Source organism: Lacerta agilis, chromosome 1, assembly GCF_009819535.1.
Source record: "Lacerta agilis isolate rLacAgi1 chromosome 1, rLacAgi1.pri, whole genome shotgun sequence".
In the NCBI taxonomy this organism is placed as follows: domain Eukaryota; kingdom Metazoa; phylum Chordata; class Lepidosauria; order Squamata; family Lacertidae; genus Lacerta; species Lacerta agilis.
The window spans coordinates 90,522,943-90,535,432 of NC_046312.1; the positions used below are offsets into that span (position 1 = coordinate 90,522,943).

The following is a 12,490-nucleotide window of genomic DNA, read 5'->3' on the forward strand; positions in this document are numbered from 1 at the left end:
ATATGAAATTAGTCTCCATCTGTAATTCTTTTCTCCTCCCTAGAGTTGCTAATCAGAACAGATTACTCTGCTTTGTGCTTTATAGCGGCTCTCATTAGAGAGTTACCATTACCCTTACTATTTTTCAATATCTATTTACTGAACAGTGTGTTAACAATCCTGTAATTCATTTTTTAAAGATAGATTATTAATGTTGAAGTTACATGCTATGTGAAGAAGACACTTACTTATTTCTTCAAATCTCCTGCCAGTCAATTCCATGGGTCACCTTAAGTTCTTGTATGAAAGTGGGAGAAAAACTTCTACTTTTCCACACTACTCATAACTTGCTAAATTTCTATTGTATTTCCCCTTAGTCCTTATTTCTAAACTAAAATGTAAAATTTACTAAAATGTAACATTAGGGAAGGTGCTCCAACTACCTCATAATCACTGGTGCACATTTTTGCACCTTTTTGAGTTCTAGTAGTGTCTTTTTGGGAGATGTGGGATAAAAATATGTGTGGATCAATATATAATATATATATATATAATTTTTTCCATTGTGTGCGCGGCGAACACCGATATTCTCCGTAACCACTGGACCAAAGCGCATCAAATTAGTACAAAGCGTAACATGACCATCAAGGAAGGATCTGGCAACATAATTTTTTTAAAAAAAACCACACCTGTCATGCCTAAAATATAGAATAAAGGCAAAAAAAATGGCGCACGCATTAGACATCACCAGAAAAACAGCGCCCTCTAGCGACGGCTATACTGGTACTGCAGGTACAAAAGCTAGACCTTGGCTCCACAATTTGATGCCATACCTGGTACTGCAGCTAATACAGCTTCCCCCTGGCAGAGCTCCGTTGGCCATTTGCAATATCAGAAACTGGTAATTGAAAAGGGGGGGGGACACAAAAATAGGGTAATTGAAAACGGAGGGCCGAAAAGAGGGTAATTGAAAACAGGGGGGTGAAAATAGGGTAATTGAAAATGGGGGGTGCCGCAAAGAGGGTAATTGAAAACGGGGGGGTGCCACAAAGAGGGTAATTGAAAAGGGGGGGCTGAAAATAGGGTAATTGAAAACGAGGGGGGCGAAAATAGGGTAATTGAAAAAGGGGAGGTGCCGCAAACAAAATCAATACAATCATTTAAAAAAAACCATTTAAAAAACCCACAGCAACTGGTGGCCGGGTCAGCTAGTATTTATATAAAATATAAATGTGGATAAAATATATGTGGCTTCCTGATCATGTATAATTTAGCCCTTATATCATTAGATTAGATAAAGTGGAATATTTATTTTAAAAGGTTAGGCCTGCACCAGATGTCCTACATTTAATTTTTTTGACACATTTGGAGGAATGGGAATAAAAACACATCCAATGATCAAGAGAGGGTAGTGAAAAGTTCAGGGCGATGGCCAAGAATTCCTTTTAAAAATCATTTAAAAGCAGCAAGTAGCTTGACTCCAAACTCCCAGCTGCCAAGTGGTTTGAAATTGGTTGGGTGCATATTCACTTCCTTGGAGACGACACTACTTGGCATCGTGTCATTGCCATGGCATTATATATTAAGAAGAAGGCTGCCCCAGTAATCACAATTGTATACATGGACGGGCATATTGATGTGACCATTTTCAAAGTGCAGGGCAGCTTAACGACTTGGTGTTTAAAGGAAAGGAACCCTCAGACATTTCATTTAATTGTAAGTAAGTGATCGCTCCCTCCAGAACTAAATATTTGCACATAGGTCCCTAAGGAATCAGAACTTTCCTAACCAACTTTCCTGAGAGACATAACTGCTGTAGAGGTGAAGAAGGGGACCTTCTATTGACCCTGAGTCTCACAGGGCCTGATCCAATATCATTTCCCCTTTTCATATAATTAATGCCCAAATAAAGAAGTAGTGGGGGTGTCAGGTTACAGCCAAGTAGCCAGCAGCTGCAGCTGTCTGACTGGGATGGCAGCCAAGAGCTGGGAGAGCAGGCTGTCATGTATACAGCAGGAGATAAGATTGAGGGAAGCGCTCAGTCCAGGGCTAGTCCAAATCTCTCTGATAGCAGTTTGTCAGAGCCTTTACCGGCTCCTCTTACCTCAGAGGAACGCAGGAGGGGTGGGGTGCAAGAGAAAGGGAAATTGTCGTCGCAGAGGATGGTGTTCTCGCAAGATTTTAAAGGGAAGAGGAACCACTCTGAAGTTTCAGATGAGTCATCAACAGAGTAGCCAGAGGTCCTGAGAGCAGGGAGCTCCAGTCTAGAGGCTTGGTTGTTTTCTTTGTTTTCTTTAAATAAACTCAACTTCACTGAGTTAATGTGTACGCGTCTTGCTGCTGCTACAAGGGGGCAGGGAATGTTGAATTTCCCTTCATGATGTCAAAAAGGTCAGAGACAAGTCTAATGTGGAACAGTCAGAGCTTCCCACCCTGGCTCACCAACATTCTGAAGGCTTTTGTCTTCCATTAGGCCAACAAGGAATTTTAGATAAAAGCAACTTGGGTAAATCATCATTCTGCTGCATTATATTTTAAAAGGAGAATATTTTTATTTTTTATAATTGAAATGTAAGGAAGAATGTGAATTAGGTTATTTGAACATTTGGAGTTGGCATCTTGACCAATCCGTAGATGGTCACAAAGTAGATGTGGTTTGTGGCAGTCTTGGAACAAAGAAGAGCATCAACACAAAGAAGTGGATGCTAATGTGATAAATTTATTGAATTAAGAGTTCTGAGACTTTGGGTAATGCCACTGACTTGCCCCTTTTAAGCTGTTATAAGAACTGTAAGCATTTTAAGTCTTTGTAAAGAAAAAGAAAAAAGAAAAACAACCAACAGCTTTCTGTAGAGTACTCTTGCTTCTTTCTTACGGTATATTCTGTGAGAGGGAACACATTTTCTATATTTCTTTGCATATTCAGTCATTTATTGCTCTTCCATCCACACACAGTTTGGAAACATTGTCATACAAGAAGCAAGTTCTGCATTTAAAAGTATGGTTCCCTTCTCAATTGGCAGTTTTAGTTACTACTCCCCTCTCCTGCAAATTATTAAGACATAATTATAAGAGCACAGAATATGATTGAAGGTGGCTGGGGAAATATACAAAAAAGTTTGTTTTTCTGTGCAGTATTTTTAATAGCAACAAATTAGGAATTTACCTGGGGAAAAATATGCTATGTCAACAGGCAGTAGGGGTCAAAATGATAGAGATTGTACATCGCATTTAATCGGCTCATGATAATGAAATAGCAATCTTTCAAGATACACATAACATTATATTGAAAATGCTCCAAAATGATGAAGAAAGCAAATTGACCTTTTAATATTTTTAATGGATTTTCCGTCTGCCTTTTAGGATATATACTTTCCTAAGGTGGGTTACAGCAGATCAATACAATGCAACATTAACATCCCAACAGGCTGAAAATGCAGAAAAAGCATAATTCTTTATACTGTGGTGCCTCACATGACGAAATTAATTCGTTCCGTGAGTCATTTCGTATTGCGAAAATTCTGTCTTGCGAAGCACGACCATAGAAAAATTCATCTTGTGAGTCACCTAAAAAATTGCAAAACCCTTTCGTCTACCGAGTTTTTCGTTGCGCGAAGCATTCGTCTTGTGAGGTACCACTGTCGTAGCAGTCAAATATAGTTACACCATAACCAAATGCTACTGCACATTTATTCTTCAGAGCGGGTTGGTGGTGGAAGTCAGCAAAACCCTAAGCATGCCTGTGAGGGAGCAAATATCAGTACTGGATTTGGAAAACAGACACAGAGTCAAAGCAGCGTTTATGGGATGGTGATCATAGCAAAAAACGAGTTCATAAAAATTCAGAAGTTCCATTTTATAATAGAAAGAGAATTTATATAAGGATGAAGCTCTTGCAGTTTGGATTGCCAGCTTATAAAAAATACCTACATGCTGACTTTAAGAGATTTCTTCAGCTTAATGTTGGCAAGAGGATAAAGAAAGATGATTTAAGAGTTGTAATTGCCTCTGCACTTAATTTTCTTCATTAATTTAGTTATGCTGAGCAAAAGAATATTGATAGGTCTGCAAGGTTGCTCTTCCTTTCAGGGAGAAAGCAGATTGCATGTTCTTTTCAGAGTCTTGGATGATTATGTATGGGAGGTAGGCCTCTAAACACTGGTAGCAGAGGGAGGAGAGAAAGCAGGATTTGATTAGAAAATTATTCATAATGGCTCCTGGATTAGCTCCCAGACTTTCTAGAAAGAGTTGTTTGCAGTTCAGTGTATGGATATTTTGGGAGAAGATGCTGAGAAAGAGAAGGGCACATAGATGGTAGAAGAATCCGTAAAGACTTTTCAGTGTTACGATCCATCCCAGTAAGCTATGCTTGCATATATAAGGATTGTATGGAACATTTTTCATAAGCAGAGAGAATTTTCAGAGATAATTTATTACATGGCAGTAATAATGTCATGCCTGATGTGACTTTGAATTTAAGGCACAGTAAGCTCTCTTTTACCATGCATATGTTGTGGTTGTAGATTAAACAGATTCTGCTGATTAGTAGACCCATCCAAGTCTTCTCCAATATTAAACTGAACTTTGTACAAAATTCTAGAGCAAATTCAGCCCCTGCTCCTGTATTCTCACTTTTGGTTCTTATTGGTCATGATAGGAGATGGCAGAAGTGACTCCTCAAAATGACACAGCAGTAACTGAGGTCCTGGATACTACTGCATATGTTGACAGTTCAACTGTAGGGATAGGTAAAATGTGAGAACTGCAGCTCCAGTTGTTTCCAGCAGCCATTAATTCTATGGCCAGCATGTGTTCATGTGCCTGCTGTGGCATTCCTTGGACTCTTCCCCAGTACTCTCTTCACAACCCTGCTTCTGGTAAGTTGCAGCAAATGTTGAAAGTGGCATACAGAGCTTCAAGGACACTATGTGCTGCATGTAATGAGGCCAATTTTCATATCCATTTCAGATTCGGCCAGACCATGGATAGTCTAGGGTATGATCTGAAATGCATTTGGGGAAGCATGTTCAGAGATTACTGAATTAGATAGATTTGTTGCTTTGCTAGCACATGGTGTTTAAAGAGAGCAAGAAGTAGAGTGGAAGTATTGCCTGCTGTTATTAGTCTCACCTAGAATTGCCAGATTCAGGGCACAAGCATATTGTTCCAGGTTACATAGAAAATCCAGATGCAATTTCAGCACCTAGGCACTGGACCCCTGCTGACCCCTATTTTTGACTCTGTATCTGCAATGCGATTGTTAGGGGCACTGGTACACTGATGGGCATTAGCCCCAAGGCTGCATACCAGTAACAGACAGGACCAAAAGTGCTAATAAGGTGGATAAAGGCCTGCCTGAAGCTTTATCCTTACAAGTTAAAAATAGCAGAAGGAGTGTGAAGAGAATAGTATTTATTGATTGGTGCAAATATTTCCATCTAAAGCAGTATGTTATATGATGCTGTATTTACCTTGCTTTTCTGATGGCCCTTAAGTGTAGCTGAATTACATAGCCTCAGGCAGGAATTGTTTAGAAGTGATGGATTTGCTATTGGCAAGCTAGTCATTTCTTATAAAACATACAGGAATCCTGTGGGCTGATGTTTAATTGTTTTTAACTGTCTGTACGACAGGCAGTATTTCCCCTTGATGTGGCCATTTGTCAGCAGTTTGAGCCTCTACTACAGTTCTATCAGACATTGTCTATTCTGCTCTGATGAATGGAAGGATCAGTGATGTTCTGGCCTGTCCTGGTGATAGTGCTAGTATAAAACATTTGCCACCTGACAATATTACAGACGTTAACCTGTAAAACTCTGAGCCAAATTTTGCAATGTCTGAAGAGGGGAAACTCTCTGCAAATAAATGGAGGGACCATAAATCTGTGCCACAGCACATATTTTGCATGGAAAATGTCCCATGTTCCTTCCCCGGCATCTCCAGTTAAAAGGATCAAAGCAGCAAGACCTCTGCTTGCGACTCTGGAAGGTTGCTGCCAGTCAGAGCTGACCATAGTGGGCTATATGGGCAAATACTCTGCTCTGGTATAAGGCAGCTTCTTTATTGGTCTTTTCTTATTAAGATTGTAGATTGCATCCTTCTTCTAATGAGAGTTTCTAACACCTATATATACCGGTAATATTTTTAGGTCACTTGTAAGGGTACAATCCCTCTCAAGGCGACCTAAAAGATAAACCAAGTTCAGTAAATAAACCCAATAATAAATCAGCAACCTCCATAAAAATGTTAAATACAGTAATACATATGATTGAAACCATCAAGCCAATAAGCACACCTCAATAGAACATCAAGAAAATCAGGTGTGATCTCAGAAACAGAAGTGCAGATCTTGCAGTGCTGAGGATTGAAACTATTTCTTAAGGTGTATTTTGTCTTTGGTATTAATTTTTGAATTAAACCAGTTCTAAATTTCTGGTCAAATTCTGATCTTATTTTTGTTACTAAGTCATTCACAGAACCTGTAGTGAAAATTCACTTACTGTCTTGGGTCTGTGTTTTATTAAGAAGTATTCTAAGTGCCAATAAGAACAGTTTAGTTTATTTGTGACTCAGCTATTGTAAGTCATTAATAATGGCAGGAAAAGCCAGAGGATAAATTCCTTTGTATTTAGAAGTGTTTTTCCCTTTCTAATAGACCTTTATTTGACATTACTCTTCCATGATAAATGGGGAAGAGAAAAGAGGGGGAAATCTATTTCAAGCAGTGGCTTTTATATAAACAAAAGGAGATTTTTTGTAATTAAGTTGGTGAGCATTATTGGTCATTATGCAGGATTAGGATTTAGTAAGCCTCCTTAGATTTTTTCTCAAGACTTTTTTCTTTGTTTTTTATTTTGTTATTAGCATTTATGAAACCAAGGTCCTTCTAAAACTAAGAGGGTTGCATATTCAGCATATATAGTGCTGGATTGACATGTGGAACCCATTGATTTCCCTTTTAGAGTTGTACCTTGGTTTTCGAACAGCTTAGTTCTTGAACATTTTGGCTCCCAAACACTGCAAACCCGAAAGTGAGTGTTCTGGTTTGCAAACTATTTTTGGAAGCAGAATGTCCGATGCACATTCCATAGCTTCTGGTTGAGTGCAGGAAGCTCCTGCAGCCAATCAAAAGCCATGCCTTGGTTTTTGAACGTTTTTTGGAAGTCAAATGGACTTCCGGAATGGATTCCATTACGACTGTATTTTCCTTAAAAGGCAGAAGATTCCATAACATCCGTTTATTGAAGAAATTCACAGTGTTCTCTCTACATCTTCATTTTGTATTGTAGCTACACTGTGGGTTTCAGCCACCAGAGAATGGTGCCAGTATTGCTTCTTTTTGCTTAACAGCTAGGTCTTCTGCTGCTGAATGGGAAGCTTCCTCCCCAATCAATCCTCCAGAAGTACACATTTTTATTTTTATTTTAAAGAAGTACTGAGCTTGTTTCATGCTATAGAATTAGGGTGCATTCTTGAGGCACTGTCCTCCCCCGGAACTGTGCTTCCCACCCCTCCCAGTTTTTTAGGTGGACAATTGTCTCTTTAATTTGTGATGTGATGATCAGTGACAGCTTTCATTTGAAGAACGACAACTTGTTTGGAGATCAGGAGCAGTGGGACCCTTTGATAAATTCAGGCAGGGCAAGTACACAGCAAAAGACTCATTCTGAAGAGCCCTCCAAAGTCTACTCATTCAAGACTTTCCCTGACTTTGGGTGGGTTTTTCATGATCACAATCACCCTATAATTGCTTTAGTGATCCTGAAAAAAAACCCAGGCTGTATAGTAACATGACCCTTGAAGAGTTAAATATTATAACTTTGTATGGACTAGAGTTAGACTCCACCCCTCTACCTATCTAATAGTAAAGAAATAAACTTGTTTGCCTGCAATAAGAAGGAAGAGTTTGTTTATTCTGAATTTATTTTGATGCCTGGAGCAGGACTGGATGCTTTTTGCTAAAGGTTGAAATAAAGAAATAACTTAAAGTGATCTGAAAAAGTATCTATCTTAAGATACTCTTTTAAAGCACACTATACTCAAAATCTTTTTCTTGAATACTTACTGGTAAATGATGAAAATAGCCCTAAAGGAATATAAACATTGTTGTGCACACTACAGTTAGCTGGTTGGCTGGCCAGCTAGGCTTACCGGTAATTCCTTAATTTTCCAATGTGTGCAGCTGAGCATGAGGCCACATTTTTCTGTGGACAAAAAAATAAACCAGCAACCAGCAAAAATTCCAATTGCTTTTCATATCGTTTCTAATTAGTCCTTTATATTGTAACCAGTTAACAAGTTTCCCATTGATTATCCAACAAGAAGGAAAATCTAAAAGTTAGGAGTAAGGTGAGACAGAGGGACCCTCAAGGAGCAATTAATGAACACACCCTAAATGATGTGTAGTATGGGCACGTTTGGGGGGTTTGTTGTTGTTGTTGAAATCTAAAACTGAGATACTAATCCAGCATCAAAGTCAAGCTCAGGAGCTCACTGCCATTACCAAAGTTTTTCAGTTCATGAAGAATCAAAATCACAGGGACAGGCTACAGTTAAAGTGGTCTGTAGCTATAAGCAAGGACAGGCTTTTGATTCTGGTATCCTGGAAATCACTCAGAAAATGATGATAAATTTCAACAAATTAAACTCCATTCATACCTGAATACTGAATACTAAATTTTCTATTAACTTGGCCATTACCAATATGGAATTTAGCATACACTCTGCATGGAGAAGAAATGAGGAGAAAGGTCACTGCCTTCCCCTTCCCCTGGCTTTGCCCCCACATCCTCTCCAGTGATGGGGTGAGGGTGTGTGTTAGGATTGGTTGTCACTATGCATGCACCCTCCCCCCAACCCCACATCCCAATGCTCTACCTAGAAATGTGGGCACCTCACCTACAGGAAGGTTAGCTATGAGACTAGCATCACTCCACCAGTGATGGCCCTGAGAACACTAGAAGCCCAACAGGAAGCACAAAGGCCTTTGGGCAAAGCTAATTCTGAAGAAGTGTGCATGCACAAGAAAGCTCATACCAAGAACAAACTTAGTTGGTCTCTAAGGTGCTACTGGAAGAATTTTTTTTATTTTTTATTTTGTTTTTACTCTAAAAGGTTAGGCAATTTCTTACTGTGTGACCCTTTAGGGCTTCCTGGGGGAGTGCATAGTTAAGCCAATATGTTAGTTCTTTTAGGGCTCACATGGGAACTACATAGCTGTTGCAGCTGACTGCTGCTGTGTAGCTTTCCAGACGTGTCCCTTTAAACCTTGGAAATTGTATCGCCCAATGACAATTTCTTCTGGTAGTGGTAGAAAAATCATTTTTATGCACAGTCAAAAATGAAAGTGTTTTGGCTCAGATGTGCAGTGGAAGCACCCTCTGCTGGTTTTAATTAGAACACATCAATTGTGCGACCCAAGGTCCTATAAATATTAACAATGGATGGAGATTCTCACAGTATCTTCCGTGAAGAAGAAGAGAGGTTTGATGGGGGCATCATTCTTTCCAGTGACCATCGCACACTGAGCATTCCCATATACTTATTGATGATTGAAAGTTGATAATGAATAATATTGAAGGCATGGGATACAGGAGAACTCAATAAACACCTTGTTCAGAGTTTCCAGTGAAGGACATAAAGTAGTGATGTCATATACTTCTGACACTACTTTTTCTGTAAACAAAAAGCCAAGAAAGTTACATCAGAGGTAAACTATATTTTGGCTAAGAATGCAATCTCCCCACCCCCAATGAAAACATTGTGTGTGCTGTATCTTACATTCAAAATACATAAGAAATTGCCTAGCTAATAATTATTTTCAATTAGTGGGAATGCCATTTAGGTTATCTCTTTATAATAAGCATATTTTAGGTCAATGGACATTTCCTACTTTCAAACAATATGGCCCTGCTTTCAACTTCCAGTTTTTTGCTTAGATTGGTTTATTGTAGAGGATGTGAAGACTCCCTGATGAGAGAGGATGTTAACAGAAGTATTAATAGATTTAATAACAGTGGAGCTAGCTAGCAACTGTTTAGTCATTCCTGTTATTACAAACCATGTACAAATACTACAGCAAAGACATATTAGAAGAAAAACCTGTCATAATCTATTTTTTTGTGTTTCCTTATCTCATATGTGTAGGAGTTAATTCCAAGAGGGAAACTGAGGTGGCAGTTTCCTCTGATAAACCCCATAAAATGTTCCTGATCCATCAAACAGCAGCTACCACTGTATCCCAACATTAAGTAGGATAGTGGACCATTTTCTTTTAGATTGGTATATGACCCACGTTACAAAATTCCTAAGTGTTATTGTACTATACCCTCCAAAAAATAATGCAAGGTTTGTTTTTAAAATGCAGTTTAAAGAAGATCTTGTTCTGTGGAATATAAATGTAGCCTTATTGTGTACATATTTACTCAGGAGTAAATACCAGGCAGAAAGGAACCTGCACATATCATTTATAGGAGGCTTGATAGTCATACTAAGGATTAAGGTACTTGATGTTCAGCTGTTTCAGCTTCCCGGGTTTCCTAGATGGAGGCAAGCCAGCTCAGTTTACAATCTGAGCCAGAAATGACCTTTAGGAAGAAATGTTGCTCTTCTCAGAATACAAGTAAATTGTACAAATTTGACTTTTTTGTTCTGAACTAAGTAATGACAAATTTCAGTAGGGAGAGTACTACCTTTCCTTAGCACTACCTAAACAGAATCCACCCCTTCTAGTTTTATATAGCATAATAGGTGGTTGCTGACAGACATCTTTAAAAAAAGCCTTCATATGCTGGTTGGGACTGATGAGACTTGTAGTCCAAAACATCTGGAGGGCACCAAGTTGGCAAGGTCTGTTATAAATAATAAAAAATTGAAAGAGCTTAGGCAAGAAGGCCAATGTAATGCACCCCAAATTTCAGAGTATTTCAACATGCCTGCATGCTAGAAGCTGAAACACAGTTCAGGAATATGGTGTGGTTCTCATGACCAGAAGGGTTTCTCTGTAGGTTCTGATAGTGCCGTTTTCAGCAGGCAGGGTAGCAAACAGGCTGGGTGGGCAGGCGTTGTATATTTCATTCTAACATTCATTTTTTGTGGATGTGAGAAGGAACCAAGTGCCAGAAATATCTCAGTAGCAACTGGGGCGAACCAGGAGTGGAATAGAGCATGGGTCTTTAATGAACAATCCAGCTGTCCTTCCTGTCTGTCTTTCTGGTTGTAGAAGATTTTGCTCTCCATGTTCTCAAGCATCATTCTACTGTTGGGTGGAAAGGAAAGCCAGCTAGTTGGTCAGCTAGTGAGAAGGGCTCCTTCTGCTTGTTAAACATTCTGTCAGCTATCATGGTTCAGCTGCCGCTGGTGCCAGTTTTCTAGAAGACCTGAATTATGGCATCAAAATTTATGGCTACTACTGTTCTTCTATAGCATTTGTATATATCCATGTCATCTTGAACCATCTGCATATATGCAATAACTGTATTTGGTTTTTTTAAAAAAAGCATGGACTTCTAATAATGGATGGGTGCTTTTGATGTTATTTGTACTTGTAACATTAACATTTTTACTACTTGGGAGAAGCATCTTTTACCAGCTGTGGCAGAGCTGATTTTTTTTTTAAGATAATATTTTAAACCTCTTGCATATTAGGTTTGCTGGGATGAGTTACAGTGAGTAGATTGGAAGCTGATGTTATATTATGACAGACGTCGTCCAGTGTTGTATGGTTTAAGACCTCAGCCTTAGACTCTTTAGATTAAATGTTGAAACAGAAGAAGAAGAAGAGTTTGGATTTGATATCCCGCTTTATCACCATCCAAAGGAGTCTCAAAGCAGCTAACATTCTCCTTTCCCTTCCTCCCCCACAACAAATACTCTGTGAGGTGAGTGGGTCTGAGAGACTTCAGAGAAGTGTGACTAGCCCAAGGTCACCCAGCAGCTGCATGTGGAGGAGCGGAGACACGAACCTGGTTCACCAGATTACGAGTCTACCACTCTTAGCCACTACACCACACTGGCTCTCAGCCATCTCCCTTCTTCCTAACATTAAATCTACCCTTTACTTTCAGTTCAGATTTATTTTAGATATTCTGCCTTGGGATAGGCTGCTCATATGAAGCGATATGATATGAGAGTGGTGTTTTCTTTTAAAAATCTCACTAATTTAGAACAAATTCATTTCTGCTGCAAAACATGTAGAATATGATGGAAATAAACAGATAACAGGTCCAGACCAAAATGAACTGATAACGACAAAAGTTGCCAGATTCATCAAGGGTGCAATGAGATTAAGGGCCACTATCTGAATGATATCATAGATATGTGTTTGTTCTTTTTAGCCATTGTTGTTTTTATTTGTATATTGCGTGTCTGTTGTTGCTATGGCTATCGTCTATGCAAATAAAGCTATCTATCTATCTATCTATCTATCTATCAGATAACAGGTATTAAATAAGAGCAATTTATCAGTAAATAGCAAAAAAAAATCTTTTACTTTGGATTCTGAGTAGATTTG

General features: G+C 38.9%; 1 protein-coding gene across 13 annotated transcripts in view; it reads left to right on the forward strand.

Moving 5' to 3' along the window:
• Nucleotides 1-12,490, forward strand: part of KALRN (kalirin RhoGEF kinase) — a 494,138-nt gene that overhangs the window by 287,742 nt on the left and 193,906 nt on the right. The gene's annotated exons all lie outside the window — the stretch shown is intronic.